This window comes from Mytilus californianus, unplaced genomic scaffold (genome assembly GCF_021869535.1).
Source record: "Mytilus californianus isolate M0D057914Y unplaced genomic scaffold, xbMytCali1.0.p SCAF_11, whole genome shotgun sequence".
Lineage (NCBI taxonomy): Eukaryota > Metazoa > Mollusca > Bivalvia > Mytilida > Mytilidae > Mytilus > Mytilus californianus.
In genome coordinates this window covers 50,162,690-50,183,384 of record NW_026262593.1, presented here as the reverse complement: position 1 = coordinate 50,183,384, position 20,695 = coordinate 50,162,690, and positions in this window count along the sequence as shown.

The following is a 20,695-nucleotide window of genomic DNA, read 5'->3' as shown; positions in this document are numbered from 1 at the left end:
AGAGAACCTGAATAAACCCCCTTTTGGTGGGTTCTGTGAAGTGTTTACATGTTTGTGACCATTGTAGGCAAACAAACGTTCCATATTTGTCATCTACAACAGGTCGCAAAAGTAAATCGTTAATAATGCAAAGTGATGAAATATCACAAATTCAAATAGAATACGAGTTTGGTAGACTCAGCTGGGGCTCTTGGTTCGTTTACGAAACCGTGCTGCTAACTAAATACGTCAATATTTATATTGATAGATGGCCACTACTTAAAATAAATATCTTTTCAAATATTTAAACCTTAAATATGCATTCACTTTTACAAATAAAAACAAATCTGCATTGTTATCAAATTCATTTCCTTAAGCTGAACTATTGTATCTTCAACTTTTCATAATATTCGTTAGTCTACAAAAAAGGCACACATGTTAAATTTAAGATGTCAAACATTGTTTACCTATTTAGGTTAAATGAGTGATGTTTATAGTGCGTCTAAAGAGTAGCATTATGTCAGAAAGGATTATTATTCCAAATACGATAGACAAAATACCAACGGCAAATCCTCCTATGGCGTTTGCAGATGGTCTAAAATCTTTGATACATATTAAAGTCCGTTTGTATGATGAAAATGTTTTCTTATCAATAGTGAGTGCTTTCTGGAGATCTTCCGCTGTTGATTTCTCAGTATTTGCTTTCGGTGTACATAATTGAGTACATTGGCAAGGCACATACGTCACATTGGCATCTGTAATCATAGTAATAAATCAAATTCTTAGACTTTTATGTTATCTATTCAAGTATTTTTAGTGTTCCGATAATGATACAATGATTTGTTTCCACTTTACGACTAATGCACGACATCAACGTTAACATCACAATTGCAAATTCTATTAACTCTTCCGGATTAGATGCAACCTTACTTGAATCACGGAGTAAAATCGATGCCATCAGTTATATAATGTCTTATAATGGATTAATTTTGAAATAAAGAATCTGTAGAATTAGTAATTAAAGACTTTTGTATTTCATGGTCACGTAATTAATTCATCAAATGAGGTTCAAATCATGATTATTGAATATAATCAAGATCTTAAAAAAACGCAAATAAATATTGAAAATTTGATAGTGTTTTGGGGAAAATTTAGTATTTGGAAAGGTCCGAACGACATTAAATTCAACAAAACAATATATAATGACACATCCATCCTTCGTATTTTTAAGAAAGATATGAATGATTTTATCAAAATGATCGCTAAATCAAACAAAAAGAACTTATTCGGAATAGACAAACTTGAACATTTATCTCAAATATTGTAATCACTATTAATAGTCGAATTTGGTATCACTTGTTTATTCTTTGCTCATTATGCAGAATTATATATATATTTATGAAAGAACCTGTCGCCGGTGTTATAGCTATATTTATCATTTGAATAAACAAAGCACACTTTCAACTAGTATATAGTTTACACCTTCATTTACAAAAAACCGCCATTATTTATATAATTTAAATTTATAGTTTATATTTAATACATAATTATTTATATTAAAAAAATAACAAAAAATATCATCATAGAAATTCAAAATTTGTGATAACGGATTAAATTCGTAGACATAGATTTTCGCAATTTGTAATAAACGATTAAATTCGTTATCATAGATTTTTATAATTTGTGAAAACGGATCAATATCGTAGACGCGCATTCGAGAAAACGTTATCATGGCTATCACAAATTTTTGAACTAGTTACAACGGATTTATAATGATAATCCGTTTCAACGATTTCCCTCATGATCACAAATTACAATAATAACGATTTCAATAGATTCATTATCAAATATAGTTCATGATAACGATTTTTAAATTGTCGAAAAGAATTACTCTTTTTGTTCTTTGCCATTGCGATGACAGTTGATATCGACGTATGAATTTTGATTGTCCTCTTGGTATCTTCCGCCTCTCTTTTATTCGATTCGTGGTCAATATTCAAGTCATTGATAACGGTTTTGTTTTCAAATTCGTGATACCAAATGTAATAGGTTATCAAAATTTAAGGCAATCTAATTCCCCCGATTCGTTATCACGCATTTATTCTTTGATAACGAATTAAGTCCATGATAACAACTTAAATTTTAATCACTGGGATCACCGTTCTAAAAATCTTGTTATTTTAATTTAAAATTGTATTTTTGGGAGATCATAAATCAGCTTCTGAACTTCTAACCTGATTAGCATAAATTATCCATACAAAACTATTGCAATACTTTCAATAACGATCAAACTTATAGACATCACTGAAGGATGATTTTTGAAATCAGAAATGAATTTAATTTCAATTTTAGAAATACTTCGTAAATAGAATTGTATAAACTCTGTTGAAATATATTTCTTTTTGTAATGTTTTAAATTGATGTTATAGATTTTGAGGAAGATTTTTCTTCATTCATTGCGCAAAATCGAAATATGTGTATTTTCTTTCACGTAGCATACATATATACCAAACTAATTCGTTTCCCCATCTAATTTGTAGCTGTAAAATAAAAGCGAAATTTATTTGAATGATATAAAATTGGTATTTCTTACAATACTATTTGGATTTCTTTTTAATTTAATCTTGTGGCTCGATAATGCGTTACAACTTATTCAATAAAAAAAATAAGTGTCCTCTTTATACTTTTGTGTAATTTATTCTACTGATAAGGTTATGTATTGCGTACCGGTTTCACCATCTTTACTTTTAGCACTTCTCAATTCCATTGTTGAGGTAACGAGGTTGTTGAGGTTCGTGTTGGTGTCTTCTATGTTTGGTTTCTGTGTGGATGTGTCGGTGGTAATGATTCCTTTTGAATATGTTTCAAAATTTAGTACGAAGTTATGATTAATTTTTCTTTATGAATGTAACGTGTTATCTTATTAAGTTAGGTTCAGCTATTTCTAAGAGCCATTTATATGATGACACATTGAACAAAAATAACGAAGAGATGTAATGGTATCATTTCGTTTTGCTACTGATGCAACATAAAAATATAAAATTCATATTGCATTGAAAACTATGCTAACATAACTGTTTTATCCCAAACATGTGATGCCCCGCATTTAACAAATCTGCACGTATTCTTATTCACATAAAAGAATTCAGATGTATTTAAACAATCACAGTATGCAGACAGTGTGTGTAAAATCAGACATGTCAGTTATATTGTAGACGAGGCGTTTAGGTGGAAAAAAATACCCCAACGTATTTAAGCATCTTACCAATAAAAATACCTTGATAATCTCTAGATAATTATTGTTATTGTTGTGTTCGTTGGTAATCAGTCTTCCAGCCAAAATTGATTTTAAATTATATGGATTGTTCATTTATCATCGAATAAGTTTTATAAGGTTTGCATTTTTCATTAACATTGTTTCGATTTTTTTTAGTATGTATACATTTGCATGTGTGACAATGCAATATTATATCATTTAAAAAGCCGTCAGTTGTTTTAAATGAACTAAAGTAGTATCAACTATAATATGATCATCCTCTTTGGGTATTGGTGTAATCACTGAAGATGATTAACATATGCTTTCTGTACTTTTTTTCAACATTTATATTCTTACCGTCTCCAGATTCCATTGTTACGGTATAATTTAGTGCTTGTGTCGTGGTTCTTTTTTCTGAGTTTGATTCTTGTGTCGTGAATCTATCTTCAGAGTTAGGTTCTTGTGTCATGGTTCTTTTTTCCGAGTCTAATATTTGTGTCGTGGTTCTTTCTTCTGAGTTCGGTCGTTCAGTCGTGCTTCTATCTTTAGAGTTTGGTTCTTGTGTCGTGATTTTTTCTTCTGAGTTTTGTTCTTGCGTTGTGCTTCTATCTTCAGAGTTTGGTTCTCGTGTCGTGATTCTTTCTTCTGTGTTTTGCCGTTGTGTCTTGCTTCTATTGTCTGAGTTTGGTTCTTGTGTCGTGTTTCTTTCTTCTGAGCTTGGTTCTTGTGTCGTTACATCTGTTATAATAACTTTTGTATTTTCATCATCACCGATGGTTGTTTTCATTATTCCATTATCAGTTATTGTACTTCCATACTCAAAGTTACCTTTAAATTGTGTATCAATTTAAATATGATGTTATGATATTGATTTTAATTTTATATTATGAGTTTTACATTCATCTATTTGAAATGATACGGACGACTACGCCTAGTTTGATGACCATTTAAGAAATAGTTAGGGTAAACATGACCATAGATATGTTCCGTACCCACAATCCCGTCCTCTTATCAAAAAAGAGTAATTATCGATTTTTTTTACCATGAGCAACAATCAGGGATAATTATATGATATTCATTTAAGTACGCAGGACACGTTTGTATGAAATAACACCTGTCCAGCAGTTATGTACGACCTTCAAATGTAAAAACACACAATCCCAATCCCACGATAACACTTTATGTTGGATGTATATTTATAACCAGTCATGAAGGTAAAGTAGACTCAAATTAGAATAATTGCCATGGCCATTTAGACATGTTTCGGTGTATTGTGCAAGTAGCTTCCAATTGCATGGTATTTATATACTATTTTTATTTTAATTTTGGCATGCCTTTTTCGTCTTTTGTTGGTTTCGACTGCCCATATAATGAAGTTGCTCAGATATATTCATCTTAACACAGCACTAACAACGTGCCATGTTAAAAGCTTTTTGACTATTTAGGAAATTAATGTCAATGCTTTTTGTGTTATAAAAAGTCTGTAATAAAATACTAATAAAAATAGGTTTTTGTGAATTTAACGATTTGCAACAAGAGAGTATGTGTCATTTATATTTCTCTAAATTTCCTGCTTTTTAAACCTTCTTGATCGGTGTGAGAAAAATATTTCTCATCTCTAGAGAAAATGAGAAATGATTGGTCGAAATATAATTATGACGTCAAATCTTCTTGATTTCTTCTGAATTTTCTATTGTGACGTCATGAAAAAAGGCGACAATGCCTGATGACGTCACATATAATGAACACAGTTTTCTGCAAATCTTTGAAAAGGAAGGATAAACTTTGTGTAGATATCGTGAAAAATCATTAGAGAAACAAATTCCTCCACTATAACTCGTGTATTACGATATTTCTCCACACTCAACAGTTGAATTTTAATTATTTAAAAATAAATAAAATTTAACTATCTCGAGGGGAGAAATATTATAACACATTTGATGCAGTGGTGGAAACTATATATATTGGTATTGGGATGTCCTAACTCTTTAATTTTAAATTTATTTCATGTATTACTACAACAAGTAACATAAGTAACCTTGCAATAAATATCCAATATGAAAAGGAGCAATGTTTGCACTGATGACAATAGTAGGCATAGGCCCATATAAATCCCATTGTCCCCCTCCCTTACAAAAAAAATAAAAATATTCATCTTGGCTGTGTTTATATGATATAAATTAACAGTAGGTAAAACGCAGCTACATATTGTCTGTTTGCACTGCAACAAGGTCCTGGTAATCCATAATTATATATCTACAAGTATTTATAAATTTGGAGATAAATAAGCAGTAAATGATTGAATATCTTTAACAGAAAGGTTTTTTGACGACAAAGCGTTAACATTTGATAAGGTAGCGTAATAAGTCAACTTTTCAAAAATCAGAATTATTCAACGATCTTTCTTACATAGATATCACAATCTCATTTTCCAAAATCTACTCTTTATCTATTCCGAAAATAATATAGAAGGATGAGATAAATACGGTTGTCCCAGTACACCTACATGTAAAGGAGTATACAGATTGACGTAAGTAGATGTTTATACACGTATTGGGATAAACACACAATAAACTTTATTCAGAACATGATGAAGAAGTAAATAACAAATTGTAATCAAACACTCACATGGAAAGGATGCTTGGAAGATGCCGCTGAAATCGTGCAATTCAATATAAACTGAAAAAAAATTAAATCCCAAAAAATTTATCTAACAACAATGAATAATTCCAATTCACTACAATACTCAACCAAATTATGTTTACAAGATTAACTAATTTTGATTTGACAAGACAATATAATTATTCTCACTATTTCTCTGTTGGAAGTCAATTTTCTAAAACCTCGAATATATGACGGAAAATAAAATAAGGGATTGATTGTCGTTTAACAAATTGTTTAGAACTTTTTACATTGTGCAACTTGCCTATTTGAAAAGACTGTATGTTGCTTAATAAATATGTCTTCTTGGATATCTTTGTAGTTGGGTTGATGTCTCATGAACGTAAACTTCTTATCTCCTTTTATTTCGAATAAAATGTAGACATTCAAAGTCTTTGGTTGGTTGATTGATTGAACGTCAAAACAACGCCTTCTATAAGAAAAGGTTAATTAAAATAGCTTACCTCTTGTGGTTTTAACATATACAGAAAATATTCCGGAACCTGGTTCATTTGAATAGGGCACGTTTATTTCATACTGTGTCATAAAGTTGGAGGTTTTGTCTAGCATCAAACTGCATTCTATGATGTTGCTGTCAAAGACACTTGCAAAACATTTTATTCTCGTTCTGCAGGCATCAATACAGTCATCAAATGTAGTGGTTGCACTGTGATGTATATGACTGTACCATTGTTCCTTATTGAAGTCGCCGTGTATAGCATAATGTGAGATTGATTCAAATAAACCATCAGTTGTAATTGCTAAAACAGAAACTTATGATCATTATTGTTAACTTACTGATAATAACATCAACTTAAATTGCTAGGTAAACAAATAGCGAGTAACAAACTGTACAGCGCAAAACCATAACTTAAAATGACTGATAACTAACAATAACCCGAAAAGTTTCGAAATTAATCATTGGTAAATCCAAATTTACACATATTATCCAAGTTAGCGATATCAAACCGGCCTGTATGTTCACTGTTGGCAATTTATTGTTATTCTCTATAGCGCAATTCTCAGAAAATTGCCAGTATCAACATGTTTTTATTTAGCAACATTTTCGACATCGTCACGATCTTTGTCCTTACTTTTCGAAAAGATTTTTTTATTAATTTAATAATTTGAAAAGCAATGCTTTTGCCAAAAAAATTAATCTTCAACATAAATATCATTAAAACTGTAAATATTTAGCAGAATATAAATCTAGTTTTTACATCTATTTTTCTTTGAGAATCCAGTTGTTGATAGTTGGGTTGGTTTGTTGTAATGTTCAATATTAATGGAGTTTTTTTATTATTCTTTGTATAAATAATTGAAATAAATGTACATAAGAAAAGCAACTAGTTACTAAGTATCTCAGTCTTTTTTTTTCTCAATTCTTTTTTTTTCTCAATAACATTAAATGAGTAAAATAGAAAAGAAAGGTGTATCCATCCATGACACAAAAACAGTATGTGCACAGCAACAAACCAAAAAACAAAGAACAGCGCTATTCTTCATCTACAAGTTTCAGTGAGGCCTTCAACACGAAGCAAACACACTATCACATCTACAAATTCAAGACGGCCTCTATTAATTTTTTATTTCGTTTACTAGCACTGGTCGAGATCACTGCCGATTGACTATAAGCACAGATGGCACCATCAGCTTAGAAGTCAATACTTTGGTACTGACACGATTAATGACATAGTGTTCTATATTTCCCTGTTGATAATTTTAAGAAGTAAATAAGAATACAATGTTCAGACTTCCTTCAGGTTGGCCTTAGATTAGTTTGGTTAGTATTCGTTTATGTCCCTTTTGCTCATATAATTCCTGACGTTTTATGGCATTTATACATAATTGATTTCCAGATATTAAGGTTTGAGTGTTCATGATGAAGTTCAATCCAGAAAAGCGCTCCGGAAGCACGAACTGTATAAAGTTGTATTCTTATTTAGCACCAAATTGTCTTTGAATTACATTTAAACTAGAACACTTTAATAATAATTTATGAAAATGAACTGGACCGGAGTAATTTTTTCCAATGACGACAACGAATGCCTTTGACAGGACATATACTATTAATTTATTTGTTTTCGTGAGTACCAATTTTCGTGGATAAATGAAAACTTACATGTTCGTTGATATTTAGTTTTGTGGTTTTGCTACAGCCTGCATACAAGCCTATAGAAAATTTGTCATTCGTTGAACATTTAATTTCGTGGTAAGTTTGTACCCACGAAATCTTCAAAAATTGTTATCCAACGAATAATAATGAATCCACAGTATATGCTAGGATAAGTATATTGACATGCATACTGAGTTAAAATATACCATTGATAAATTGTGACCTGATTAAAAAAGCAAAACGTTTAAACATTTTTAAAAAGAGCATTTCGTTTCTAAGTTTTAAAGGCCGTAGTGAGATGCATTATCAAAGAGAGGCAAAAGATACCAAAGGGACATTCAAGCTCATATATCGGAAATAAACTGACAACGCCATGGCAAACAAAAAAAAGGCCAATACACAACACACAACAAATTGTACAAATCACAGTTCCTTTACATCTTTACAGTCTATTAAATATAAACAATAATAATTCGTCTTGAATGTAATTTGCCTAAACTATCATTATTAAAAAAAAAGTTTGAAACGCGATTTTTATTAAAGACTTCAAAATTTCTCCGACAAAGCAAATTTACTCTAGCAATATATATTACAATATAGATTGTATCAGTTGTGGTATAGTGCACTAGTTTATATATTATGTTAAGATTGTACCCAATCATAATAGAGACTGCAGCCTACCTACCATCACCCTGGTCAATGCAGATAAAAGGATAATTCTCCTCGCAGTTCTCTAAGAAATATGTTCCAGGGTCGTCTGCGTTTAGAGATGAACACACACTGAAGCTGTTGTTGGATAATACGTCGCCAGAAGCCTCAAACAAATCCACTTCTCCACATAGATCAACATCGTATATGTTAACTGTATATCTTGGCTGTACAGCTCCAGTCCATACATGTGTATGACGAAAATTCTGACTTTAAAAGATGATAATAACATATAACTAAATTATAATAATAATTCTTTGTTCAATTATGATACAATTGTTGTATTACAATAATATTTCAGGTCAACTATAATACTATATACTTTTTTATTTTCAACTATTATCAGTGTTGCAGTAGGTTTGACATGGTACCCCAAATACATAGTTAAGTAAAAGCAAATAGAACATTCTTTCAGATTATAACATTGGTATCAAGCGGACTAAGTGATTTAAACTGTTTATTGTAAAAATTTACCAGAGACATTTGAAACAATTAAAATGCTACATGTACATGTATGAAATCGGTTCTCAAATGCCGTAGGGTGATCTGTTACCGTTCATGAACATTCATTTCCCCTGCATTTTGGTCTTAAGGTGGTACCCAACACCTTGACTAATATTAATTTGGCTCGTTTAATTTTCATAAAATTTTGACAAAATGTTTACTTTGACCCTTTGACAAAAATATATGTATGAAATCGGTTCTCAAATGCCGTAGGGTGATCTGTTACCGTTCATGAACATTCATTTCCCCTGCATTTTGGTCTTAAGGTGGTACCCAACACCTTGACTAATATTAATTTGGCTCGTTTAATTTTCATAAAATTTTGACAAAATGTTTACTTTGACCCTTTGACAAAAATATAAAAATTTCAAAAAATTTGAACCAACCACTTTATCAGAAAAATTTCACTGGTTATATAGCAGTTTGACAAACACTAATTTTGATCATTGAGAAGCTTAATATTTCCTTAACAATAAAACGTGATTAAAACGTTTAGCTGATTTTTACAGAGTTATCTCCCTGTAGTGTTAGGTACCACCTTAAAAGACTAACCAGAAACACCAGGCTTTTTTTTTAAATGTAGTTTGCTTATTGTAGTGGCATATTATCAATTTTTCGCATTAAGAGATATTTCTCGTATCACACTGCATAGATACATGCTACGAAAAGTGCGGTTATTTATTTGGCTTATCCAGCCTCTTGAAACGATATTGCAACATTTCCATTGGCTATTGGTTATGTCATGGATGGCTTTCATAGATTCAAACGATGTTCTATTTCTCCATGGCAAAGGTGACATGTACTTTCTGTAATAAGATACAAACAATGACCCTTTTCACGTGACAATCTTATTTTCGTCAACTTATATTACATTCTGAACCGTAAAGATATCTTATGTTTTAGTTTGACGCTGGACCAGGACATATGGCATCATATTAGTATGTGCAAAAGACTAGATCAAAGTTGCGGTATTTTCTATTTAACACAAAACAATATCTAACTTAAAATAAATATGTTAAACAACTCTGGAAAAAATGGATATTGCTTGAAATAACTCTTGGTTTTTCAATTTTGAGTAGAAAATAAAACCTCGCCAAATTATTATACTACAATTAAATAACAAAAGTTGATACAAAACTTTATCAAATTCTCACTCGTTATGAATCCTATAACTAGCACGATAGACGTGCGTTTGTCTAAACATGACGTTAAAATGAAGAGCAGTGGAAAAAAAAATCCAAAACGTTGAATAAAAGCTTGCTTATGCCATCTATGTCTTGTGGTAAACAAACATTAGCGTTTCTGTAAATCATTTTTGTTTAAACAAAAAATTTAAAGAAAATGACTGCCTAAGTGGTAATAATTGTCAGCACGTAAGTACCCACTACTGGGCTGGTGATTACTAATTAACTATTAAAGGACTCATCATAGAAGTTATTATTGACAATCTGCAACTTATTGAGATTTACTTTTATGCCAAATATTATTGACTATAATACAAAGGTAGAAACTGTAACATCACACATGACCAGTACAAGATCTACAAAACTGCCCCTTGTCTAGCTAGAAAAGTATGAACAAAAATACGGAACTCCAAGTTAAATTCAAAAAGGGGAAGTCCATAAAAACTAAAAAAAATCACGCGTTAGACTTTATCAACAAAAGGAACGACTGGACAACAACTGTTATATTCCTGACTTTGTACATACATTTTCCGAAGAAAATGATGGGTTATAACTAAACCTCCCACTTGTATGAAGTTAATAAAATCTCTATATAACAAGCAAACGGAACTTGTTGCAATAAAGAGGAGAATAAATATAAAGATTATATATTATTTCCAGGTGAGAGAATGCAACTATTAGACCAATCTACCCGCCTAATTTTCTATGGACTACCTCTTACCCGTATTCAGTCTTCAAAGCATTCATCAGACATTCTGCTTGATATGGTCCGATCATTGGGAATGTATGTCCAAATTTCTCACAAACAGAATATGCTTCATACCACGACACTAGATTTTGAAAGACATGGTAGGTTTCATTATGTCCTCCAAGATTTCCTGGAATAGTTTTTTTACATTTACAGGTCAAGCTATTTTACGTGAACTGAGAGGTGTCCGAGATATAATCTAGATAAAGTAATGAAAAATCATTACTTGGTTCAAAATTTATTTGAACCGATGTTGACAAACGTTATTTGTTTTTATGTTGTAGTTGAACAATGGACAAACATGTGATATTTAATCATAACGTTTTCCGGAAGCGCTATATTCAAATAATGCTCTCAAAATACGAGTCTATTTTTTTCGACCCCTCGGAATTTTTGGAACTAGAAAATAAATCGTAAAAATTTCCGAATTTGCAGATAGAATGATTAAACTCACCTGTAACTGTTATTGCCTGGTATGCAATCACTCGCGTCAAGACTATCAGAATAATTTTTTCGCGCAATATATTCATTTTAACATTTCAGTCTTTCAGTTTCCCAATTTAGAACATGTCTGTAAAAAATGATATTTTATATGTTACAATAAATGTTCAAATCTTTATAGTAATAAGGTTGATATTGATCAATGTAGAGGATGATCGAAGAGATTATCCTAATTATTTCTTCGTGCATTAATTTGCAAACTAAGTACCATCTTGTGTTCCATATTTACATACAGTAATCAATTCTTTTTCCCAATTAACAACAGAGTAAATATTCATTAGGCCAGCAATACGAATAATCACATTTTTAAGAAAACAGTTCAAATATTTCAAAAAAATACAGAAATGAGGCGGAAGATGACAATGGGGCACTAAAAATTCACGTCGAAGAGAAACTGACAGCGTTCAGCTAAATCACAAAAAAAAAAACAACTTCCGGGCGAATGAAGTAGCAAGTTGTGATAGACTATTTTCATTGTACCGAATTTTGGCTCCAGAGTTTATTCTTTTCGACAGGTTACCTACTCTGTGGTAGGTCATTTTGGTACTCGGTCGAATAAGAGCAATTAGAATGATTACATCAAGCTTAGAATCGGTGCAATTTAGGGGAAAAAATCAACTGTTACCTGTACACGACAAACTCATCAAAAACAGTTAATATCCCCAAAATTGCACCAACTGTAAACTTGATTTTACTTCTTTTAAGATTAACCCGTCAAAAAAATTTATTCTCCTGGGTCAAAAGTCAGTAATATGAAAATTGTCTATTGAATTGGGATGGAGAACGGCTGTCAATCATATGGTTCCATGTTTCACGACAGATGATATCTAAAATCAATGCTAAGACACATATATCATGTAAAAGAAAAGGTATGTTCAACTGTTAAAGTATTGGTGTAAATCAATATATATGGCAACCATCTAATGACCACACACTAAAATTTCAATCTCAGAAACGATAATTAAATCCCCAAAAAGTTTCAATCAAGCACAAAACTACAGAAAAAGTCAGAACCTGCTGTACAATAATGTATCACATTAGCAATTTACGACGTTTTGTGTAAGAGAGTGACATTGCAGAAAACAAGATAATTAAAAAAACCAGCAAGTTCATCTTACAAATTGAAATAGGTTGGATTTAAATGGGGTTACAACACTGTATATTATATATTGAACAAATGTTCTTGTATATTCAAAATTCAAAGTATATAAAAAATGATTGGTTTGGTCGTGTATTGAAACTTATCAGTTAAATGGAACTTACATTTGATAATGGAATAAGGTAGAGTTGTCATAGGCTAGAAGAATTGCGATGATTTTTGAGAAAAAAAGTAAGATAAAATGTATATAAACTGAAATAACAAAATCAAAATAACAAAGAACACCACGAGTAACAGAAAATGACGCAAAAAAGAAATCCAGAATCAAATAAATTCAAATTTAGACAGCTCAACCAAGGATTCATGAGCATCACAAACTGCATCAAATCCTGTATGACAATGGTATTTGTAAGTTATCTATTTCAAAATCATGATAATATTGTCTAGTAAACAATACAAGTACTTATCATTTATAAAAACGCCATTTAGGTAGTTTGATTTATATGGCAGATGTTTTAGGACCGTATATTACCCTCTAATGTCTTCTGTTATGTGCGGTTTTGGTTTGCTGTCCAATTGACCTATATTCAACATGTTTATTTATTAATATTCGAATAAATACGTTGCTGACATATTTCTCTTAGAAAAACGAAATTTTAGAAGAGACAGTTGTCCCTTTACATTTTATCGTCGTCCACTGTTATACCCTACATCTCCTCTAATATTATAAGTGTTGAACAATGGGAAAATGTGAGATTTTTAAGACATTATTTACTCAAATAATCATATCAAGTTTCTAAATTCGAGTTTACTGGATGTGATCTCAGGTGCTCTGGAACTATATGCAGATCCTTCTCACATATTATTTATTGACGAAAATCGGACAACACCCCACAAAAAACTACTAAGAAAACAAAAAACAGAGCAAAACGAAATGAGGATGAACTCAGGTGCTCTGACATTTTGTGATATATGTGTTATATCATTACTCTTAATGTAATTTGGTTTATGAAGTAATTTGTCAGCTTTATAATTCCGTATTTATCCAAAACCTGACCATTAGTTAAACATTTCCGCAATTTATTTATAACATTTGTGAAGTATATTAGTCAATTTTGTTATGTTTATTTATTTATTTATTTTTTTGTATTTGGATAACAATATTTTTTAAAGCTCCAATTATAATTATTAAAGTATTTATATTACGTATTATGTTGTTGCGTAATGAAATTAAGATTTTATGATAAAACTTAAGCAAGGTTTAATAATGTATTTTTCCTGAATTCCCCATATAGAGCCCTTCAAAGCTAAGTCTCATGGGAATTTTTTCCCATGATGCATCCATCTTAACGAGGCTGAATACGGACAGATTTGAATTCATTATTTTTCTTCTTTTTTATTGTGTGTTTGAGTTGCTTTAAATCATTGCCCCATTTCCTATGGAAAAGTAACGATGGAGTTATCTCATTGACAAAAGTACCATTTTCCATCAATTAAAATGCCATTTCAAAAAGAGCTTCTTAATTCATCATTTTATTACTGTATATACGTTTATATTAAGAAACATGTGGTCTTTCTACAATCAAAAACAAAATCGTATAACGTCTCTGTTAGCTGATAACCAATTTCACTTTCGGAACAAAAGTTCTATACGTCTTTACTGACAACAAATGCGAGCATCTCTCCGTGGCCTCAGAGTCCGTGGCTTCATCTGTTAATCCTTTTTAAAAGATGTACTGCAAAACAAGATTATAAATCTTAATGAATACACATAAATGCACACGTCTAAAAAAAAGCGGTCGGGTGGATGGGGACCCATACCTTACTTAAGTTTGATCATAAAATCTTAACCTCATTACGTGCACTTCGTGCACTCTTAAAATTTTCAATTTCATTTCTCAAACTTAAGTTAGGTTTGATAATGTATGTTCAAAGTTGTTTAATTCTTTATGTATATACACTATATTACACTATGTACAAAAACATTTATCAAATTGTTTTGTTTGTTTTGTTATGTTATGTTTTGATTTTTTTTTTATTTATTCTATAAACATTTATACACTGTTTTAAGTTTTCATTTTTAGGTTTCTGTGTAAATCACAGTTTAAGGACAGTTGATTGGAAGCTACCTGCTTCAATTTCTGTTTCTAGTGGTTTGTGGTAGAATTTTTCAAACGTTCCCATAGATCGCCAGTTTGCTGTATTCATAATTTGTTTTATTGAAACTCCGAATTTGTTTGCTTTTGACGTACTCGCACCCCGAGTTGAATGTGGTTGGAAAATGTCAGTATCTCTGCCTGCAGATTTTAGTATACGCTTTAACCAATGTTCAAGTGTATATGATTTGACAGTTTTGTAAGGTTTAATGAAACTAATGAGCAATTGATTACACTCATTAGAGCAAAGACTCACGGTTTTATCAATGTAGTCTAAAATACATTGAACGACATTATGATTGTCATTCTCCGGGAAGGAGCTAAATGTTATTTGGTATTGTTGTGAACCAGTCTTCCTAGTCTTTGTAAGTTTTACCATTGTAAAAATAATTTCATTTGTACGAACATTCATGCAATTCATGTCCAGTTTCTGAATGTCCGACGACCTACTCGCTGAAGTAAGAGCTAAGAGCGTGGTCAATTTCAGTGTCAATTCTTTCAAACTCAATTTTCTATTCGACTCAATAGAATTTATAAATTTTAAGACTATATCTACGTGCCAAGTTTTTTGTGTATCTTGGAAGAGAGGCGCGTTCGTTGAAAAACCCCGCCATGACCTGCTTAATCAATTGATGTTTGCCAACTTTTTCGGAAGACACATTATTGTGAAATGCCGAAATAGCTGACCTGTAAAGATTTAACGTGCTATACTCGTAGCCAGACTGACACAAATATGCAATAAAGTTTGCTATAGATTCCACAGGGACCTGAAAAGGGATCCAGGTCCGTTCACAACACCAGCGATCCCAGTGTCGCTAGCAGCTGTTGTAAGAGGATTCGGTCCCTTTTCTCCATCCGCTAATCAAGAGTTAGGAAGCGTCTCCTGAAAGTCCCATTGATTCTCGCTCAGTCCTGACACTTTCCATGCCACTAGTTTTAAGGTTTTGTTTTCTCTTAGTAGGTGTGCCCCGCCCTGCGGATTTGTCAGTAAATCCTTCATTGAAGGAAGCAATATTGGTGTTGATATTGACATTTCCAAAAGCATTTGGTAAAACGCTTGCGACTGCCAACTAGATTACTAAATTCGAGCGTTCTTTGTTCATTTTCGCTTGTTAGCGAGCTATCAAGCAGAACGGGGGAAAAGCATATGGGTTCTTGTTCGACCAATTCACCTGAAACGCATCTGTTTGGATTGCAAATGGATCTGGTCGCCAGCTGACATAATCGCTTTCTATAATCAAATCTGGATTTTGGGATACTATGCATTTCCCGTTCCACTTTTCTAAGTGTAGGGCCCACCATTGCCTCTCGTTCTTGCATTCGGGCGTTAGTGTTATAATGGACCGATATTGTGTCGTTTTCAATAAACTCTTTTGTTTTGAACATTTGTAGTTCCCTGACATAAAGAGACGGCGGGATTACAGCTTCTGCAGTCGCGTTCAGAGTCCCTATCAGACTGGCTAAATCGTGAATAGAGACTTGGAGGGATTCTAGCAAATGTTTGAATTTCCGGACTATTGCTTTGCATTTCGCCCCTGAGAGATAAACTTTCATCTCCCTGGAGTCTGTTATTATCCCCAAAGGTTCTATAGTTTGCGACGGCTCTGTCACAGATTTTCACCAATTTATAATCCAACCCAGACATTGAAGTGTCCACACTAGTGTGTTTTGACTCATTAAACCATGTTTTGACTGATTTAGGATTAAAATATCGTTCAAATAAATTATTATCGGCATGCCTATGCGCCTCATTAGTGCTACAATGGGTTTCATTACCTTTGTAAAGATTCTTGGGCCGGACCCCAGGCCGAACGGAAGAGTTTGATATTGGTACATCTTATGACCATGTCGAAAGCGCAGATGTTTTCGGTGCGATTTAACACCGGCAAACATATGTATGCTTCCTTCAAGTCCAGCTTGACCATCCAGTCCCCCAATTTTAGGAGATTTTTTACCGTTTGGAACCCTTCCATTTTGAAATGTTCTATAGCCCCCTTTCTCAACATATCTATTATTTCGACCTCTATGCATGTGCTTTCTCTTTTCGAAAAGAATGGGGGTATTTACCGTTTCTTGTACGGGCATTTCTAGAAATTCTATTGTGTATCGTGTTATGCTCTCTAGAATTTTCTGATCTGAGGTTATTTTCCTCCAATTTTCCCCGAAAAATTGAAGTCGACCCCCAGGGGTTTATCTGATTGCTTCACCATAACAAAATTCTGATCTTTTACTATTTGGTGGACGCTCCATTCTATGTTTTGCACTTTTGACAACTGATCATCTACCAATGAAAAATTTTGACAGTTGTTTACAAGATACGTACCTTCTCTTTTTGAGACCAGCTGGTTTTCTTTTCTGGTTTAAATCCAGACTTTGGGACCATTTGGACTGTTCATTTGACGAGTTGAATGTAGGGCCCCTACCAGATCCACCCGTCGGATTTTGTTGGTAACCGGAAGGGTCGGCCTGAAAGGGCGTCGTGTCTATTCGCCTACTCTTCGTCTCAAGACCAATTTCTTTTGCCATTTCTCTGGCTCTTTTCCAGTTCTTGCTTTTCTTGTCCAGGACATTATAAAAGTTGTCTTCAAAAAGGGCCTCTCCGGTCTCAGTTAACTTGAAATTAGAAAAACAAATATTCGCGTTTTAAAATGTTTGAAACCGTTGATGTTGATCGATTTTAATTTTGAATTTAAAAAGTCGTCTTTCATAAATGAAAGCTGCGAGGAAGAAGGATGCATCATGGGAAAACATTCCCATGAGGCTTAGATTTTAAGGGCTCTATATGGGGAATCCAGGAAGAATATATTATTAAACCTTACTTTATAAGTTTGAGAAATAAAGTAAAGCTTTTTTTAGTAAGTCTCTATCATATTCCAACACATTGTTAAATCAAAAATTCATTATTTGTTTAAATGATCATATACATTTTTTATAAAACGTGTTTGGTCCTTAAAACCTGCATGTATCAAGTAGTCAGTGGTTGAAACCATCAATATACTACCAGAACTTTCATCTTTAATTACTTCAACTTTTTATCATTGTGAAAGTAAAATTTAAGTTATTATTGTTGCTTTCTACAACTGTTACATGACGTATCACATAAATTAAACATAACAATTAAATTACGTTAGATCAGGTTTTGCCCGTTATAAGTCGCCTTGGTTTATTGATTTAACTATTGTGTTCGATTATTGGTACTGTAAGTATGTGTTTGTAAAAGTTATGATTCTTAAGTTTGCGAAAAATATCTATTTTATCGGAAAATCGAAGATTTTCGAGAATATTTAAATCAATAAAAAAAACCATAAGCATTAATTTCTAAATATATACAATTACAATATAACTTAGTGAAAGATTCTTACTAGCGTCTTTGTAAAGTTTCAGAATGCTCAAAGTTTAGAAACCTAAAAAAGAAGAGTATAATCTAACGTCATCCAAGACTATTCCGAGCAGTCCACTACAAGTAAAAACGTGAACAAGCTTCAGGTTGGAACCAGGAAAAACGTACTTAATGCATGTGCATGTGTCTCTGCCAAACCACAAGCCAAAAGCTCAGATACATGCATCTGCAATCGGATTGAAATATAGATCATGATGTTGTTCTTATTTCATCGATTTAGTTTGTTTTGATAAACCCCTTGAAATGTTTTACATATTGTTTTCGGTCAACTTTGAACTTTGCATAAGGGAGCATAATTGTAGTACTTACTGTTGATACACATCGATAAACTTTACATCATAACTTTAATCATGAAATCGACGATGCACTGTAAATGTTTCATTCCAACAGATACTTAATATGTGAAAGATGATTTTTAAAAAATCTGTTATTTTATAAACCAGGTATAGAATAAGCATAACATGAGATGTTGTTTATTTGTCACTAAGAAAATTACCAAACAACCTAAGAAACCAAAAGACATATTTTTATTTTATTTGTATTTTACATAAGGTTTTGACAGAGATACATAGACATGTAAAGCAGGAGCAACAACAACCATTACAAAAACATAATGTAAACTTAAAATATTATCAAATTTTCTCTTTTATTTGTATATTTCTAAAAATGTGTTTTAATTTTCAAAATCGTCCAATGCAGAACCGTAAATTGAAACTTTTTAGTTACACGTAACTTGATGAACTAAACGAGAGTCTGGATAGGGTTTACAGAATCGAGAATAATGGCTAAAAGATTGAGAATAGGTAAAAAAATTGCAAAACCATTTAATAATAGAGAACAACGGGGTGTTAAATTATACAGAATAGAGAATGATGGGCAAATGATATGTTTTGTAGAGAAAATGGCGTAAAAGAATAAAGAATACAGAATTGAAGGACCCCCAATCCACACCCTCATAAAATTGGTCAGAGTTTAAACAATTGTTCTTTTGTGATGAAATCCATTAGACGAGACGTTCAAATGTAACATTATCATAATATGGAAAGAGGATATTTATTTTCAAATTACTGATCTTTACTTGTTTTGTTTAAGGCCTATAACAAATATTTACCCTCTCTTTTTACGGACAATCGATTTAATTTATTTGTAAAGAGTAGGTAATTATTAATTGTTAACAAATACATTTTGTCTTTAAGTTTGTAAATGATATTTTAAAGATAAACAATAAACCAACTTGAACAATATATGAAAATCTATAACTATTCAAAGAATAATAATCATTTATAAATATATCGTGGCAAACGTCGAAAGCAATTGCCAAGTCTGAACCTAAAAGTCTTGATTGTAAAGTTGATATGGGATCAGTAAATCCATTGAGCTCTATGAGATGTTGATTTACGTTAGTTTTTAATCAACATTTGTTTGTTTAACTAATAATTATACATGATTTATCGAATGTTATTGAAAGTACCATTTACGAACAATTTTCTATATCTAATAGAATGGCATAGTTAACAAGAACTTGTTAATTTTATAATAATATTGCCTGAAACAGTTCATTTGTATTTTTAATTTATAATGTATTACAAAACAAAGTTCACTGGTCATTTGACACAACGTTTGTATTATTTTTCTTGTATCTACTAAATGATAATGCCACTCAGAGATAGTATACGTTTAAATAATCTTAAACAATGTATATGAAATAGGATCGCCATAACTAAATTGGATAGGAAATATAATTTAAGAAAAGAAAAAGCATAATCTATATAGAAGCATTTATAGTGCTGTGATGAAGAAAGGATTGTTTATTCTTATTCTTTCATTTTATTGTTTAATCTGTTGCGATAGCCTAAGTTTATTTGTAATCTGTTACTAGTAAAACGTCGCCGATAAATTGTCTGCTCTTTATCCGGGATGCAGTCTCTTTGGCGTATTCCCCGTGTCCATTTTCTATTATATAATCATAGAAAATATAACATATGATACTCTGTTGACGATATTTTAAACAAATCTTTGAATTTAATTATTTCCATAGCTACGGAATGCACCATTTACCATGATATATTGTCACATTTGTCATTTATAATGAAAACAATAAACAATAAACAATATAATAATAAATAATAAAAAAATAAAAAACACAAACAAAAAACAACAAAAATTGATGGAATAGTCGGATAGACCTGTCATTGAAATTCAACACTATTATACTTATTCCATCTGTTTGAACCGATTCACTGCTTAAATCACATACACAATTACTACACTATAGAAATGTGTTTGAAATGAACTTTTTTAATATTGATTGAGGCTAAAGAATACTTTTTCTCGGTTCTCTATTTTTACAGTTGGAACTTATTTTGCTTGCATATATAGAATA